General features: G+C 45.4%; 1 protein-coding gene and 1 pseudogene across 1 annotated transcript in view; one reads left to right on the forward strand and one right to left on the reverse strand.

Moving 5' to 3' along the window:
* Positions 1-19,687, reverse strand: part of LOC126106643 (disheveled-associated activator of morphogenesis 1) — a 440,404-nt gene that overhangs the window by 192,646 nt on the left and 228,071 nt on the right. The gene's annotated exons all lie outside the window — the stretch shown is intronic.
* On the forward strand, positions 15,960-16,076 carry LOC126107153 (5S ribosomal RNA; annotated as a pseudogene).

The following is a 19,687-nucleotide window of genomic DNA, read 5'->3' on the forward strand; positions in this document are numbered from 1 at the left end:
CATAGCATATGTGTGTTGTACATCGTCGCAACCCTCCACAGTAGAGTCGTTGTAAGCTACACAATGGGTACCGCTAGAGACTACTAGAGAACACCGGTCTTTATGACAGTCCTTTCAGATGTAAAGTAACACCACGATAGTACAGAAGAGATCAGACAGTCCTTAACGTTCGTAAACTAAACTTAATTACAATAAGTGACATTTCAAATGTTGTGGGACAACTAATTTTGTCATATAAATCGTTCGGTAATCCTTAGGCACAATCAAATATTTGAGACAGTATATGGATTTATAAAGTTGTATGGCAACTGGAAACAAGTTCTTTGCTGTCTAATAGGTTTACCCAACACATGCTGAATGTCATTAAACGTTCAACAGGGAGTCGTTTCGCATCAACTTCATGTAATACTAAGCAGTAGCCGGAAGACCTTAGAAGATGTCTCCTGCAGATGGAGACGAAACGTCAGGTGGAAATTTTATAAATCGACCAAGGCCCCTCAGCCCAGAAGTTTCAACTGAAGAGTAATATTATTGTTCACAATACACATCAACAGTTACTTGTACACAAAGCTGTACTTTAAATGACATGACCAACGTCTTCGTTCTGAATCCGGATGCAAACCCAGAACGTAAAGCCACTGTTAACCAAGCAAAGCTTTGTGCCTTATCGAGACTCGATCACTAGTCAGAAAGAGACGTCAAATATTGACGTTTGCACCAATATCAGTTATCAATTCTCAACTTGAACGTAAATGACAATGTTTGTACGAAACCAGGAAACCTGACATGACAATTACCTTCTTGGTAATTAACCTCGAAAGACATTGTGTATTATTGCATTGTCTAGGAACAAGGGATGCACATGTTTAAAATTGAAATTCCATCATGTAATGCTGGTAACAAGGATGCGAACCCATCACCTAATCGGATTGTTGAATAAGTACGTAAAATCAGTTTGTCACCACTAGTGAGGTTGGAACTTTAAATGAAGTTGTATTGCCTGACCAGGATTCGAACCCGGCGCCTACCACCGTCGTTGTCCAACCAGGAACAGATGAGAAATGTCCAATGTTGGTCCACCATTAGCGAGATGTGCGAACGTTTAACCAGAAATAAGGCGACGAAAACGTCTATGCTGACTGAGAATCGAACGCCGCACACATGGTCATGAAGACACGTTAATGTTCAAATGTGTGTGAAATCTTATGGGACTTAACTGCTAAGATCATCAGTCCCTAGGCTTACACACTACTTATCCTAAATTATCCTAAGGACAAACACACACACCTATGCCCGAGGGTGGACTCGAACCTCCGCCGGGAGCAGCCGCACAGTCCATGACTGCAGCGCCTTACACCGCTCGGCTAGTCCCGCGTGGCTAGACACGTTAATAATCAAATTCTTGTTCAGTAGTAGCTAGGAGTAGCATGTTTAGTTGCAAACCTTAAGGCTTTTCTCATTCATAGTAACGAGTTGCCTAATATTTGCGATATCATAGTGTTAATTTACAAGTGGATTGACTGCCGTTCTCTAGTAGTCGTGTATCATTGAGATGTAAATGAAGTGCCTCAGCAGAAAGTAATTTCCGTCGTGCAGCACGTATTGTTTCAGAGACACTGAGTACATGCCATAAGTGCACAAAACGTGTATTATATACTACATATATACTATTATTTGGAGAAGCTGCCGACAAACCTGTTTGCTTTTACATTCCACTTAGTTGTCGTCGTTGAATACACGTTTTCTTAAGGCTACATCTGATGCAGAGCGCTTACAAGAAAGAATAATTTCCTGCGTCATGCTACTGCTAGCTAGGTAAAAAATATTTTGTGGTAGCTATGTTTAAAATGAATGTATTTTTGAATGTATTGTTCGTCAAACATTTGAATGAATCGTCAACGGGAGGTGTGCCTGCACATGTTATAGCATAACAGCTGTAGCTGCGTTAGTTTATACTACGGACTTGGGTACGTTAGGTGTAACTTTTGATCCTTCATGGGGTGACCATGGCCTTGCGGCCCGGGTCTGTACTAGAGATGGGCAAAACTGTTCTTTTCAGAGATCAGATCAGAACTGTTCACTCCCTGAAATGAATTAGCTCTTTTTCATGACGCACCACTCATTTACAATAGGAAATAAATGGAAGGCACAATGCCCTTTAAACTTGGTTTATTCCAGTACTATACCTGTATTTTGATCTTATTTGATCCTATTTTGAAGTAACACAGACAATGAGTAAGAATTTTGTATTGTTTATTGAAATTTCCACGATATGACAAAGTTTTTGATTATTGATTTATTTTGGACTATCGTGGTTTTTTGGGTGATCAGAAAATGTTGTAACTTGAGATTTACATTAACAATATATTTGGCTATAATGTATTAAAATTTCATTAACCTCATACAAATACATCACAAGCCATATATTTTTAAAGTGAACGTTTCCTTCCGAAGACGCCTAAAATCGCAAAATCCGTACCAGAATAAGAAAAAAATATATGAATTTGACTGTAAAACGAAAGTGCTGCATATAGCCTTACGCAGAATAAAACAAGGAAAATATTGGTGTATCACATTTTGCGATACGTTTATCGGTTCGCTCGTAATTAAAGCGTAAATTCGAGTGTCCATAATAAAAATCCTATAGTAAGAGGACTCGTCAGGAACCTAATCTGATCAGTTTAAACAAATAAAAATAAAATAAAAACAAATGATGTATACATAACATAATAATGTAATATACATAGCAGTATTACAACGAAGAACAATATCCAGTAGAGACGAACTCCGATGCAGAAGCACTGAGTAGAGCAGGTCGAACCGCGAGCTGTATTACTGCGTGAGCTAAGACCGCAGAGACCAGAGTGACACCTGAGTCGCTTTGCTCAACGCTCTGGCTAGAGTCGAGAACGGTGGGGTGAGCGTGGAGCGGGCGAGTTCCGAGGGTGGGGGGAGCGGTGAACTCACCCGCTCCGAGACAAATCGTCCGTTCCCTTGCGAGCAGGTTGTTGCAAGTAGTTCCTATGTTATCCGCTAGGTGGCTCTCTGTCCTGTCGCTCGCATCAACTGCCCAGAGGGCAGGACGTGCGACTGAAACGATTGCCGACAGAGTGCGATGCGAAGTTAAGCTGCGCCAGACACTGCACGCGGCAGACGACACACAGAGACGGCACGGCATATGTGAAACACAAAATCCAATGGGGCACTGCACAATGCAGGCAGCAAAGGTAGAAGCAGGGCAGAGGCCAGCGCTGGCTGTGTTGTGTGGCGTGCACTGTGCTGTGACCAGCAGAGGCGCTGCTGATATGCTCCGTCCGTCTCTCTCTCTCTCTCTCTCTCTCTCTCTCTCTGCCGTGGGAAAGGTTTGGAGCTACCGTTCTTTTTTTCTGAATCACTGATTGTTCACTCCTTTGAAAGATTCAACTCTATGAATCAGTTCAAGAGCGGATCCCCCATCTCTACTATAGAGCCGACTGTGCGGCCGCCCCCTGCCAAGCTGCAGACACACACCTGCGCCCACTCCACGAGATGCCTGACGGCCGCGGTCAGGAGGTGGCTACCAAAGTATCGCTACTGCACTCACTGTCCAACCTGGTCACCCAAATTCACTGAAACCTCTCTGGGACACAGTAACGAGCGCACAAACTGAATCTGCGTTGCCTGACGATTCCGAATCGACTTTGAAATGAGAGAAGCAAAAGACGCATAGCTCACCCCGAGGCAGAAACGTCGGCTCCTAAAACTAGAGAGAAACTGCCACAGATGCAGCGAAACGAGACAGAACAGAGTGATCGTGGCGAGAACAAAAACACAAAACAGGTTGAGGGCGAAGTCAGTGGCAGTGTTTCTGGTGCGGAAGGAGGGACGAACGACGGGACAATCGCCAAAACTGTGATCCCGGCAAAACGTGTACCGAGCAAAGGTACAAGTGACGAAGTGGATCGTAACACGGACTGGGCAAATGCTACTGAAGGAGACGACGTTCCGACGCAGGCCACGGCGAGTACAACGGTGCCGGCAGATGTAGGCGTAAGAGGTGCAGCATGTCGAGTTACTTCAGGAGAGAATCGCCCTCTGTCTGACTGATTCTGCTGTGCGAATGTCAGTTCAGCGTTCACTGTCGCACCGAGTACCCGTTTCAATTTGAATTGAGGAGGTTGATTACTGACATAATTTATCCCCTCCATCCTCTACAACCGTTAATCGGACGTATAGTATAACAACCTTAAACATCAACAGGATGCAATCTCCGGTGAAAGTCAGTGCTTTGAAGGAGTTCCTGTACGAATCAGACACGGATGTGGCTACGTCACAAGACGTAAGCATTTTCGCATTTCAGGCTATCGAGAGAAATTAAATGTGGCAACCGAAAATTCGTGTGGGACAGCCTTTTTAATTAGGGAAGGCATACCTGTTGCAATTCTAAAATATTTAGAATCAGGGAGATGCTCCACCTGGTAATAATTCTTCTTTCAACAAGACATTTTGCACCTCCTGAATGATGACGTCGCACACATGGTAATAGGTGGCGGTCGGATCTGTGTACTTACTCACAAGGACCAGACACCAAATTTCACTTTTTCTCGCGAACTCTCTGATTTAGTTAAAAATTTCCAAATGAAGGAAGTTTGGGAACTCATCTGTCCATCTACTGTCAAGTTTACGTTTCTCACCAGCGTGTCACCAAGCCGTCTGGACAGAATATATATAACACGTAATCTGGAACGAGGTGTCTCTTCTGCTGAAGTAGTCCCGAGGTACTGGGGGAACTAAAGCTGTGAGGACGGGTCGTGAGTCGTGCTTGGGTAGCTCAGGTGGTAGAGCATTTGCCCTCGAAAGGCAAAGGTCCCCAGTTCGAGTCTCGGTCCGGTACACTGTTTTAATCTGCCAGGAAGTTTCATATCAGCGCACACTCCGCTGCAGAGTGAAAATATTATTCTTATTCAGTAAGAAGAATCATTTTGGGTACATGTCACAGAGTCCGTCCTAGGTACAACTCTGATACTGTCTGGTGGACAACGTGTGCAAAGAAGAAGTTAAGTTCTGCAGTGATCATGTATGGGACAGGGAGGGGCCCACTTAACAAAAAACACGATAGAATTTTACTACACCTGGCTCAGGGAGCTCTACGATCAACCTTCGGGTTCCACTGCGCACTACATGGAAATTAAAAAGATCAAAGCCAAACTGCTGGCTTTAAAACTAAAACAGCTCGAGCGTCTAAAGATACGATCCACGACCAGAACGACCCTTCAAGAGTGCCTCGTTATATCACCTGTTGCATTATGGGCACTAAAAACGTTACAAACGCCTACGCTGACGACATCACTGTATTAACCAGGAGCAGAGAATGCAGCCCACATAAGACAACTGTCGTGCAGTTCCTTCAACACGCCAATTCTCGCCGCACACTGCAGGGGCAATGAAGCGTTTCCAGCGTTTCCAGTGTGAAGCGTTTGATCACCCACAACACAGTCCGTAACTGGCTCCCCTTGAGTGTCATCTCTGCTCACAAGAACCGCTGGCTATGAAGGCAAAATTTTTCCACAGACAACGAGCTGCATGCCCTTGGGAAAAATTACGGCCGTAGTTTCCCCTTGCTTTCAGCCGTTCGCACGGAATGGACAGTGCCTTGGAAGGAGGATATAAGATGAACATCAACAAAAGCAAAACGAGTTGAACGGAACGGACAGTGTCTTGACAGGAGGATATAAGATGAACATCAACAAAAGCAAAACGAGGATAATGGAATGTAGTCGAATTAAGTCGGGTGATGTTGAGGGTATTAGATTAGGAAATGAGACATTTAAAGTAGTAAAGGAGTTTTGCTATTTGGGGAGCAAAATAACTGATGATGGTCGTAGTAGAGAGGATATAAAATGTAGACTGGCAAGGGAAGGAAAGCGTTTCTGAAGAAGAGAAATTTGTTAACATCGAGTATAGATTTAAGTGTCAGGAAGTCATTTCTGAAAGTATTTGTGTGGAGTGTAGCCATGTATGGAAGCGAAACATGGACGATAAATAGTTTGGACAAGAAGAGAATAGAAGCTTTCGAAATGTGGTGCTGCAGAAGAATGCTGAAGATTAGTTGGGTAGATCACGTAACTAATGAGGAAGTATTGAATAGGATTGGGGAGAAGAGAAGCTTGTGGCACAACTTGACCAGAAGAAGGGATCGGTTGGTAGGACATGTTCTGAGGCATCAAGGGATCACCAATTTAGTATTGGAGGGCAGCGTGGAGGGTAAAAATCGTAGGGGGAGACCAAGGGATGAATACACTAAGCAGATTCAGAAGTATGTAGGCTGCAGTAGGTACTGGGAGATGAAGAAGCTTGCACAGGATAGAGTAGCATGGAGAGCTGCATCAAACCAGTCTCAGGACTGAAGACCACAACAACAACAACAACAACGAGCTGCAGACCAGTGCAGATAACTGGCCGACAGCACAGGCGGCTGCTTTCTGTGACGAGGATATTGGGAATTTGACACAACACTACGAGAAATCTCCAAGTTGGAGTGGCGACTGTGTAGAGGCGTAGGTGGAAGGTGTACCTAACTGTTACAAATAAAACGTTTCTTGTTTTCACTGTGGTTTCCATTTAACGACCGATCAGAAGTTACTTTCTGGACAGCCCTCGTATTAGATCCTCCACAGGAGAAAAGAGATGCACAGGCCTGCAGAAGGTTCGATTTGTTTATAGAACTACTCTGGCAAAAGCGCTTTATTTAGGACTACGTTCGCCAATTCCCAAAGGGATAGCGAAGTCGAAAATGTCTGACGTATGTGGTTATATATGGCGCCTATTGCGCGTCGCATCTAGCGCTTTAACACTAAAGATGGGCGAAGGAGGCCTGGGTCTTGTATTTAAAGAGAAACTTCGAGTGCATTGAAAATCATCTAGACACCGTCACTGCTGCACTGCTGAAAGCGACAGAGCCCAAGAGCCTCGATCCGCCGACGAATGTCGCATCGATCGATCCTAAAATAAAATATGTGCGACAATTTTACATCGAAATCAGCTACATAAGAAACAAGCGAAGAAAACAGTCAGACACAAACAACCGTACGATCGTAGAAATGATAATGTAGAATATGTAACGGAACAAAATTGAACAGAAATATCCAGATGAGAATTTGAAGACAGTCTGGAAAAACCTCACTACAAATGTTTTATCAAGTGAAGTGAAGGACTCTGGTACAGAGTCGTCAATAATGTATAAGTACAAATGACAGACTAAATGCTATTGGTTTATGCAACACAAATCTGTGTCAACACACTCTCACAGAGATTTACATGTGGTCGCTATTTAATATATGGAAGGACATCCCTCCATATAATCCCTACATGAAAAACAACGCGATAATGTGGGTTTCGGAATTGTGGCAATTACATTATTATCCAGAAAGGAGATGACAGCCTACTGGAATTCCAAACGTATAAGGAATAAAGAGTATTTTCGCACACTCTCAGTGAAAGATCAGAAACTACAATTTGTGAATATGCTAAACATCTATTTGCCAAAGTCGGGTGTAGGATAAGAAACATGTAGCTGCTCAATTTATTGTTGTGGAGCGTGTAAGGGCGATGGCAACAAGTAGGGGATAGCTGCTGAGGGCGAAGTACGGTGGGGACTCGGTGGGTCCCGAGGCCGCGACGGTAGCCGTTTAGGCCTCGGCAGAACCATGACGTGTCATCTCTCGCACGCCGGTCACTGATACTGCAAGTAATTACAAACGAAAATGACAAAGTCCTTAGAAAGAAAATAAAACTCGAACTAAGACTTGAAACCCCCCCCCACCCCCCCCCCCACCCCCCCATGAACCATGGACCTTGCCGTTGGTGGGGAGGCTTCCGTGCCTCAGCGATACAGATAGCCGTACCGTAGGTACAACCACAACGGAGGGGTATCTGTTGAGAGGCCAGACAAACGTGTGGTTCCTGAAGAGGGGCAGCAGCCTTTTCAGTAGTTGCAAGGGCAACAGTCTGGATGATTGACTGATCTGGCCTTGTAACAATAACCAAAACGGCCTTGCTGTGCTGGTACTGCGAACGGCTGAAAGCAAGGGGAAACTACGGCCATAATTTTTCCCGAGGGCATGCAGCTTTACTGTATGATTAAATGATGATGGCATCCTCTTGGGTAAAATATTCCGGAGGTAAAATAGTCCCCCATTCGGATCTCCGGGCGGGAACTACTCAAGAGGATGTCGTTATCAGGAGAAAGAAAACCAGCGTTCTACGGATCGGAGCGTGGAATGTCAGATCCCTTAATCGGGCAGGTAGGTTAGAAAATTTAAAAAGGGAAATGGATAGGTTAAAGTTAGATATAGTGGGAATTAGTGAAGTTCGGTGGCAGGAGGAACAAGACTTTTGGTCAGGCGAATACAGGGTTATAAATACAAAGTCAAGTAGGGGTAATGCAGGAGTAGGTTTAATAATGAATAGGAAAATGGGAATGCGGGTAAGCTACTACAAACAGCATAGTGAACGCATTATAGTGGCCAAGATAGATACGAAGCCCACACCTACTACAGTAGTACAACTTTATATGCCAACTAGCTCTGCATATGACGAAGAAATTGAAGAAATGTATGATGAAATAAAAGAAATTATTCAGATAGTGAAGGGAGATGAAAATTTAATAGTCATGGGTGACTGGAATTCGTGTGTAGGAAAAGGGAGAGAAGGAAACGTAGTATGTGAATATGGATTGGGGCTAAGAAATGAAAGAGGGAGCCGCCTGGTAGAATTTTGCACAGAGCACAACTTAATCATAGCTAACACTTGGTTTAAGAATCATGATAGAAGGTTGTATACATGGAAGAACCCTGGAGATACTAAAAGGTATCAGATAGATTATACACTCCTGGAAATTGAAATAAGAACACCGTGAATTCATTGTCCCAGGAAGGGGAAACTTTATTGACACATTCCTCGGGTCAGATACATCACATGATCACACTGACAGAACCACAGGCACATAGACACAGGCAACAGAGCATACACAATGTCGGCACTAGTGCAGTGTATAACCACCTTTCGCAGCAATGCAGGCTGCTATTCTCCCATGGAGACGATCGTAGAGATGCTGGATGTAGTCCTGTGGAACGGCTTGCCATGCCATTTCCACCTGGCGCCTCAGTTGGACCAGCGTTCGTGCTGGACGTGCAGACCGCGTGAGACGACGCTTCATGCAGTCCCAAACATGCTCAATGGGGGACAGATCCGGAGATCTTGCTGGCCAGGGTAGTTGACTTACACCTTCTAGAGCACGTTGGGTGGCACGGGATACATGCGGACGTGCATTGTCCTGTTGGAACAGCAAGTTCCCTTGCCGGTCTAGGAATAGTAGAACGATGGGTTCGATGACGGTTTGGATGTACCGTGCACTATTCAGTGTCCCCTCGACAATCACCAGTGGTGTACGGCCAGTGTAGGAGATCGCTCCCCACACCATGATGCCGGGTGTTGGCCCTGTGTGCCTCGGTCGTATGCAGTCCTGTTTGTGGCGCTCACCTGCACGGCGCCAAACACGCATACGACCATCATTGGCACCAAGGCAGAAGCGACTCTCATCGCTGAAGACGACACGTCTCCATTCGTCCCTCCATTCACGCCTGTCGCGACACAACTGGAGGCGGGCTGCACGATGTTGGGGCGTGAGCGGCAGACGGCCTAACGGTGTGCGGGACCGTAGCCCAGCTTCATGGAGACGGTTGCGAATGGTCCTCGCCGATACCCCAGGAGCAACAGTGTCCCTAATTTGCTGGGAAGTGGCGGTGCGGTCCCCTACGGCACTGCGTAGGATCCTACGGTCTTGGCGTGCATCCGTGCGTCGCTGCGGTCCGGTCCCAGGTCGACGGGCACGTGCACCTTCCGCCGACCACTGGCGACAACATCGATGTACTGTGGAGACCTCACGCCCCACGTGTTGAGCAATTCGGCGGTACGTCCACCCGGCCTCCCGCATGCCCACTATACGCCCTCGCTCAAAGTCCGTCAACTGCACATACGGTTCACGTCCACACTGTCGCGGCATGCTACCAGTGTTAAAGACTGCGATGGAGCTCCGTATGCCACGGCAAACTGGCTGACACTGACGGAGGCGGTGCACAAATGCTGCGCAGCTAGCGGCATTCGACGGCCAACACCGCGGTTCCTGGTGTGTCCGCTGTGCCGTGCGTGTGATCATTGCTTGTACAGCCCTCTCGCAGTGTCCGGAGCAAGTATGGTGGGTCTGACACACCGGTGTCAATGTGTTCTTTTTTCCATTTCCAGGAGTGTATAATGGTAAGACAGAGATTTAGGAACCAGGTTTTAAATTGCAAGACATTTCCAGGGGCAGATATGGACTCTGACCACAATCTATTGGTTATGACCTGTAGATTAAAACTGAAGAAACTGCAAACAGGTGGGAATTTAAGGAGATGGGACCTGGATAAACTGAAAGAATCAGAGGTTGTACAGAGTTTCAGGGAGAGCATAAGGGAACAATTGACAGGAATGAGGGAAAGAAATACAGTAGAAGAAGAATGGGTAGCTTTGAGGGATAAAGTAGTGAAGGCAGCAGAGGATCAAGTAGGTAAAAAGACGAGGGCTAGCAGAAATCCTTGGGTAACAGAAGAAATATTGAATTTAATTGATGAAAGGAGAAAATATAAAAATGCAGTAAATGAAGCAGGCAAAAAGGAATACAAACGTCTCAAAAATGAGATCGACAGGAAGTGCAAAATGGCTAAGCAGGGATGGCTAGAGGACAAATGTAAGGATGTAGAGGCTTATCTCACTAGGGGTAAGATAGATACTGCCTACTGGAAAATTAAAGATACCTTTGGAGATAAGAGAACCACTTGTATGAACATCAAGAGCTCAGATGGAAACCCAGTTCTAAGTAAAGAAGGGAAAGCAGAAAGGTGGAAGGAGTATATAGAGGGTCTATACAAAGGCGATGCACTTGAGGACAATATTATGGAAATGGAAGAGGATGTAGATGAAGATGAAATGGGAGATACGATACTGCGTGAAGAGTTTGACAGAGCACAGAAAGACCTGAGTCGAAACAAGGCCCCGGGAGTAGACAACATTCCATTGGAACTACTGACGGCCTTGGGAGAGCCAGTCCTGACAAAACTCTACCATCTGGTGAGCAAGATGTATGAAACAGGCGAAATACCCTCAGACTTCAAGAAGAATATAATAACTCCAATCCCAAAGAAAGCAGGCGTTGACAGATGTGAAAATTACCGAACAATCAGTTTAATAATCCACAGCTGCAAAGTACTGACACGAATTCTTTACAGACGAATGGAAAAACTAGTAGAAGCCGACCTCGGGGAAGATCAGTTTGGATTCCGTAGAAATACTGGAACACGTGAGGCAATACTGACCTTACGACTTATCTTAGAAGAAAGATTAAGGAAAGGCAAACCTACGTTTCTAGCATTTGTAGACTTAGAGAAAGCTTTTGACAATGTTGACTGGAATACTCTCTTTCAAATTCTAAAGGTGGCAGGGGTAAAGTACAGGGAGCGAAAGGCTATTTACAATTTGTACAGAAACCAGATGGCAGTTATAAGAGTCGAGGGGCATGAAAAGGAAGCAGTGGTTGGGAAGGGAGTGAGACAGGGTTGTAGCCTATCCCCGATGTTATTCAATCTGTATATTGAGCAAGCAGTGAAGGAAACAAAAGAAAAATTTGGAGTAGGAATTAAAATCCATGGAGAAGAAATAAAAACTTTGAGGTTCGCCGATGACATTGTAATTCTGTCAGAGACAGCAAAGGACTTGGAAGAGCAGTTGAACGGATGGATGGTGTCTTGAAGGGAGGATATAAGATGAACATCAACAAAAGCAAAACGAGGATAATGGAATGTAGTCGAATTAAGTCGGGTGATGTTGAGGGTATTAGATTAGGAAATGAGACACTTAAAGTAGTAAAGGAGTTTTGCTATTTGGGGAGCAAAATAACTGATGATGGTCGAAGTAGAGAGGATATAAAATGTAGACTGGCAATGGCAAGGAAAGCGTTTCTGAGGAAGAGAAATTTGTTAACATCGAGTATAGATTTAAGTGTCAGGAAGTCATTTCTGAAAGTATTTGTGTGGAGTGTAGCCATGTATGGAAGTGAAACATGGACGGTAAATAGTTTGGACAAGATCAGAATAGAAGCTTTTGAAATGTGGTGCTACAGAAGAATGCTGAAGATTAGATGGGTAGATCACGTAACTAATGAGGAGGTATTGAATAGGATTGGGGAGAAGAGAAGTTTGTGGCACAACTTGACCAGAAGAAGGGATCAGTTGGTAGGACATGTTCTGAGGCATCAAGGGATCACCAATTTAGTATTGGAGGGCAGCGTGGAGGGTAAAAATCGTAGGGGGAGACCAAGAGATGAATACACTAAGCAGATTCAGAAGGATGTAGGTTGCAGTAGGTACTGGGAGATGAAGAAGCTTGCACAGGATAGAGTAGCATGGAGAGCTGCATCAAACCAGTCTCAGGACTGAAGAGCACAACAACAACAACGAGACGATTATAATTATTCAGAGACAAAGTAAGTAATATATGAATGATTGACATTAATACTGTAATTACATATATTTTGCCAACGATACAATAGCGTAATAGACTGAAAATAAAAACTACCCATCGTGATCGGTGGTTCGAATACCGTCTACAAAAACACAGAAAAAAAATGGTTAGCGTTGCCACCTCTGGTGCGAAAGGACCTGGGTTCGATTCCCGATCCCTCCTCAGATTTTTTCCTGAGGTAAGGAGGCCCTGACACCACGTCAGCTCAGTCCTTTTGGGACCAAACGAGGAACTACTTGAATGAAGAAAAAGAGGCAACATCCTGATTCATTCAGATAAAGCTCACGCTGATCCAGTCACTGATCGCAAATTTTCGTTTATTCCCTAATCGGTTTAGATCTTGTTCACACTGATCTGTCTTTTTCAAGTTAACAGAGAACGCAATTAAAATATGTAGCCATAAGTGTCAATCTCACTTGTAGTAAAATCTGTATCAGGTGCGTGTGGAGTGGCCGCTAGATGTTTCTGGTCGACGACATCTAGCGGACACGCCTCCATCAGCTGTTTGCACAAGTTTTGTAAGCACAGTACGCAAGCGACGACCAACATTAAGGGTATGTGAGGTTATTGTTTTATCGTGGTTTTACTCCATATAATTCCTATATTACTTCGTTTCTATATTAACTTCAAGAAGACAGATCAATGTCAATATGATCAAAACGATCGAAACCGATAACTAAACAAACTGATGTTTACGTCAATAAGTGTTGTGGCTCACAAAATTCCTTAATTCATCTTCTGACAGTAACGGCTGGTGGGATTGGCAGCGTACTGATCACGTGCTCCCGACCACCAAACGAGGACCTTCACAAAGTAAGGTCCGATCGGTCTCGAAGTGAAAACCACTGTGAAAATCAATAATGTTTCAGTTGCAACAGTTAGCTACACTTTCAGCTACATATGTATACATAGTCGCCGTTCCGACTTAGACCTTTGTCGTAGCTTTGTATCAGCTTTCCAGTACCCCCGTCATAGAAGACAGTCACCCAATTCTCTAAGCTGATCTGTGTGTGCCAAACTACAGTTTTCTTAGCCAGCGGTTCATGTGGGCAGAGATCAAACTCAGTGGGAGCCATCTTCAACTTTTGTAGTCCTGTCCTCCTCAGTTGCGTGCAATATTACGGTATATTGATAATTTTTACTTATGAACCGTTTGACAGCAACTGAATAAAACACAATTTTAGTGCCATGTTCTGCAAGGCATCATCAGTGGCAGGTTGCGTGGACAATTTCTTACATATTACGCTCCTGTTGCATTTTTGGTGTTGTTCTTCTTCTTATGAATGCCAATTTGCTGTTTTTTTCCCGCATTCCACAGCACTATGAACTGATCGCTTTTTTAATGCAATGGTTTATTTTTTATTTTTTTTTTATGGACCGTCAGTGGGAGCCAATTACGATATGTATTGCGAGTGATCAAATACTTTCCATCCCAAAACGATGCCGGAGCATCTTCATTGCTACTGTAAAATGCCGACGAGGACTGCCACGAAGCAGGAAATGCATGACAGTTATGTTATGTAGGCCGGAATCTCTCAACGGGCACTATACAGGGTGATTCAAAAAGAATACCACAACTTTAGGAATTTAAAACTCTGCAACGACAAAAGGCAGAGCTAAGCACTATCTGTCGGCGAATTAAGGGAGCTATAAAGTTTCATTTAGTTGTACATTTGTTCGCTTGAGGCGCTGTTGACTAGGCGTCAGCGTCAGTTGATGCTAAGATGGCGACCGCTCAACAGAAAGCTTTTTGTGTTATTGAGTACGGCAGAAGTGAATCGACGACAGTTGTTCAGCGTGCATTTCGAACGAAGTATGGTGTTAAACCTACTGATAGGTGGTGTATTAAACGTTGGTATAAACAGTTTACAGAGAATGGGTGTTTGTGCAAAGGGAAAAGTTCTGGACGGCCGAGAACGAGTGATGAAAATGTAGCACGCATCCAGCAAGCATTTGTTCGCAGCCCAGGAAAATCGACTCGCAGAGCTAGCAGAGAGCTGCAAATTCCACAATCAACTGTATGGAGAGTCCTACGAAAAAGGTTAGTTATGAAACCTGAACGTCAACTACCCGAGGCGATGGATCGGCCGCCAGGCAGCCCGTGACAGAGCACTTCATCACTGGCCTCCAAGAAGCCCTGATCTTAACCCCTGGGATTTTTTCTTATGGGGGTATGTTAAGGATATGGTGTTTCGGCCACCTCTCCCAGCCACCATTGATGATTTGAAACGAGAAATAACAGCAGCTATCCAAACCGTTACGCCTGATATGCTACAGAGAGTGTGGAACGAGTTGGAGTATCGGGTTGATATTGCTCGAGTGTCTGGAGGCGGCCATATTGAACATCTCTGAACTTGTTTTTGAGTGAAAAAAAACCTTTTTAAATACTCTTTGTAATGATGTATAACAGAAGTTTATATTATGTTTCTTTCATTAAATACACATTTTTAAAGTTGTGGTATTCTTTTTGAATCACCCTGTATATCCAGGCATCTTCACTTGCCCAATGTGCGGTCAGAACTGAAAAGGGCAACGTGACGATATCGGCAGGCGTGCCACAGACACTGCCCGACAGGTCTGTGCAAAACTTTATCGGATTTTCACGGTGTCTTCCGTTTCGCGCCCACTTTCCGAACAGCCCTCGTAGATCGTTCCTCGTACTTCCTTGTGGGCAGCAGGTGGCCAGCCGTAACAGGCCTAAGGCCTAATCCGCTAGTGCTGTTCACGTACGATGGAAACGAGATATTTTCGTGCCCGATTACACAAGTCGAATCGCTGGCTTTTTATACGCAAAACGTCCGTAGTGTCGGCTAGTACGGAGGGCGGTCAGACTAGGTACGCAAGCAGTGGGTGGGACGACCTTGCCGTGAGAGAGTGCCGGGTCAGGAGCCCGTGCTTTCCCCGGCCTTTCAGCCCGCCGTCAGACGGCGTTTATCTGCCACACTCTCTGTTCCAGCTGCAGCTGCAGGCCTCTGGGGGACGCTGCCTGACACACATTCCGTGACCCGACCCCCTGCTCGCCTCGTCAGGTCTGGTCTCTGCCGCGAGCCAGCGGAATGTCCCTCGTCCCCTGTAATGCAGGCGCGCACAACTGTGCGACTGCGTCCAGTTAACGTGTCGCTTTTAACGGGCAGGCGTCGTCAGAAGCCGAGGCAGGGTCCGGCGCTCCTCAGGGTTGCGTGTCGGGGACGCTACTGCTCACCGTACGCACACAGGTTGAACCCGAGCTTTCACATTATATTCGGCGACATTTTCTGCGTATTTTGCTGTAAGGGGGCCATGTTCTCCAGTGGCTCGTTATCAGAGTAGTAACATTTCGTTCGATTTCTCACCCTAATTTACAGAACCTTTACGTCTCACAATATGGCAACGGCCGTGCCGCAGAGGATACACCGGTTCCCGTGAGATCACCGAAGTTAAGCGCTGTCGGGCGTGGTCGGCACTTGGATGGGTGACCATCCAGCCGCCATGCGCTGTTGCCATTTTTCGGGGTGCACTCAGCCTCGTGATGCCAATTGAGGAGCTACTCGACCGAAAAGTAGCGGCTCCGGTCAAAGAAAACCATCACAACGACCGGGAGAGCGGTGTGCTGACCACACGCCCCTCCTATCCGCATCCTCATCTGAGGATGATACGGCGGTCGGATGGTCCCGATGGGCCACTTGTGGCCTGAAGACGGAGTGCTTTTACATCTCACAATATACAGTGTGGATGAAAACTCGTGCATGTAATTGCACAATAACAAACAAAAACGTCTCTAATAAAAATTTGAAAATACCGCGAGAAATGCATGCTCGGTCATACAGACGCGGGTTGCGCCGTTGTACTTGACTCGAGCAGCAGTCGTGGTCGGAACGGTCTGTCGGAGCAGAGCGAATTACAGTGTCAGCAAATTGTTGGTGCTCGTACGGTCGGTGCTTCCTTAACCAAAACGAAATTCCAAATGTCTTCCCACGTACCGGAAAAAATGCACCTCGACCTTCGCATACATACAAACACGTCAAACAATATTTAGAAGGCAATACACAACAGCTACCGAGCGAGCTGGCGCAGTGATCAGCACACTGGACCCTCATTCGGAAGGACGACGGTTCAAACCCGTGTCCATCCATCCTGATTTACATTTTCCGTGATTTCCCTAAATCGCTTCAGGGAAATGCTGGGATGGTTCCTTTGAAAAGGCCACGGCCGACTTCCTTCCCCATGCTTCCCTCATCCGATGGGACCGATGACCTCGTGTTTGGTCCCTTCCCCCAAATCAAACCGACAACCGACACTGCAGACTGTTTACTCGATCTATTATGTTTTTCTTGTTCCTAATAACTAATTAACGTCTAAAACAACTGTATTTTTTTCCTTCAATAGAGCTGACTTTCGCCGGCCGGAGTGGCCGTGCGGGCGGTTCTAGGCGCTACAGTCTGGAGCCGAGCGACCGCTACGGTCGCAGGTTCGAATCCTGCCTCGGGCATGGATGTGTGTGATGTCCTTCGGTTAGTTAGGTTTAATTAGTTCTAAGTTCTAGGCGACTGATGACCTCAGACGTTCAGTCGCATAGTGGTCAGAGCCATTTTTCAGAGCTGACTTTTCTTGAACAGAGTTGATTTGTTCGCTGTGAGAAACTGGGCTTTTTAATAAAAATAGTTTTATCTATTTACGTTCTTTATGTTCGATGTATCCTTTTGCTTTGTCTAAGCATTGTAAAATGAAAACCATTTTTCGCTTTGAAATATTTGCCGTCTTTTGTGAAAGCACACAGATATAGAAAAAAACCAAAGTACTAATGGAAGGTTTGTGTCCCAAAAAAAAAAAAAAAGGGAAACAATCCAGGACTAAGAATGAGAGGCGTTTATCACCTCGAAGGCAATAGCGAGCCAATGTCTGAGAGTACGTGGTAACAAAAGCAGTCTTTGATGGCAAATTATTTTATTCGGTTCAATAAACTGTTTCGATAGTTGTGTACACCATTGCTCTGTCTTCCTAAATTTAGTAAAAGTCGCAAATACAAATTTTATCCGCGACTCTCATAGTTAGAGAACTGAACAAAATCGATTAGTGAATTGAATAACATAATTTGCAATCAAAGATTGTTTTATGGATCGCAAGGGCTGCTCTGAGTTTCCCGGTACTCAGTAAGTAGCGCGCTCGGGCGATCAGGGAGCGTCCTGGAATGCCCGGCGCTGCCCAGAACTGGTGCTCCACCTGCCACACCACTACAGCCACCTCCAATTTAACTGAAAGGATAACATGTAGTGGACTGACCCGACAGCCAATCTACTAGGACGGGTAGCCGAAAGGCACGCGCTAAGCTCACGCAGACTGGTGTGAGGACTGGAACAGTTAAGGGAATTTAGAGTAGCAAATAAAGTACGTAGTCGATGTAATACTTAACTTTAATCCATAATTGGAGAACATCGCTCTTGTTGATACATTATATAATCTCAATATAAACTGGTCATGGCGCCTTGCCAGCAGGTCGTAGCAAATGACGTAGCTGAAGGCTATGCTAACTATCGTCTCGGCAAATGAGAGCGTAGTTGTCAGTGTAGCATCGCTAGCAAAGTCGTCTGTACAACTGGGGCGAGTGCTAGGACGTCTCTTTAGACCTGCCGTGTGGCGGCGCTCGGTCTGCAATCACTGACAGTGGCGACACGCGGGTCCGACGTATACTAGCGGACCGCGGCCGATTTAAAGGCTACCAACTAGCAAGTGTGGTGTCTGGCGGTGACACCACATAACAGTTCTCACTATTTACTTCGTTGACTGAGTTTGAAAGTCACAAACTTCCTAACAATGGGAAGACACAAACACGCTCACAAATTTAATACCATTTTCACACTGAACTTTTCCACAGCTGTATAGATTTTCCAAACGAAATTACAACGGCATAAAATTTGACAGGAGTCTTAATAATTGTTTAAGTAATAACATAACCGGCCAACGGATGCTACTGGCTAAAGATGACGATACTCGTCTATCCACTGTTTGCAATTACGGGTACCCTCCGCGAATAAACCCCTTAATCAGTCCCTGTTGTCCTGCCATTCGACGGGAAACACCCAAACTGATATTGTTATCAAAGTGTCGGTACATTTTCGACTGCTTACGACTGTTGGACGAGTGACCTGGACAATCACTGCCCCCGGCTCGCGCAAAGGCGTGCGAGCGGCAGCTCTCGAGTACTGTCGAACGAAACAGCGGGACACGAACGGCTGCAGCTGCGCAGAGGAGAGAGGAGTGATGAAAGGTGCAGGCTGCGGCAGTGTACACACACAGTGTGTGTGTGTGTGTTTGCGTCTGGAACTTGCGGACGCTCAACGGCGAGGTTATCAGGGACTTTTCTGTCATTAAAACAAATGAATATGAAGGAAATCTCTAAATTAGTTGCACACCCACGGACTCAAATGACCCACACAGTCACTTCCTCTCACAGGCTCTAAAACAACAGAGAAAGAGTAAAAGCAGCAATACATGAGATTAAAACACAAGTAAAACGACAAACGGGCAAAAAAAAAAGACACAGAGAAATGTCACTCGCTAACCACTTACAAGAAACACGAGTGATACAGTGACCTTGCTAACGCATCAACAAAATCTCGGGAAAAATATTGGAGAATTCGCAAAACTTTAAAACTCGAATCACATTCGTTTGGACATTACTTAAAACAAAGGGCAGATCCGTTGCCAAATCCGCCGCGGCCTGCTGGTCGGAAAATAAAACCGCGGTCCAATAAAATGTGGCGTACAGTGGTCTGTATCCCACGAGCGCCACACGTTGGAGGGTCCTCTCGCCGGAGCAAGAATGCACGCGTCACAGGGCTGTGGCCCACGAGAATGGCACTGACAAGGGAACATCCCCATCGCACCCCCCTCAGATTTAGTTATAAGTTGCCACAGTGGATCGGCCTTGAAAAACTGAACATAGATCAATCGAGAAAACAGGAAGAAGTTGTGTGTAACTATGAAAAAATAATCAGAATATACAAACTGAGTAGTCCATGCGCAAGATAAGCAACATCAATGTTGAATTGAACTCCGGAGCGCCGTGGTCCCGTGGTTAGCGTGAGCAGCTGCGGAATGAGAGGTTCTTGGTTCA

This window comes from Schistocerca cancellata, chromosome 10, assembly GCF_023864275.1.
Source record: "Schistocerca cancellata isolate TAMUIC-IGC-003103 chromosome 10, iqSchCanc2.1, whole genome shotgun sequence".
Classification (NCBI taxonomy): Eukaryota; Metazoa; Arthropoda; class Insecta; order Orthoptera; family Acrididae; genus Schistocerca; species Schistocerca cancellata.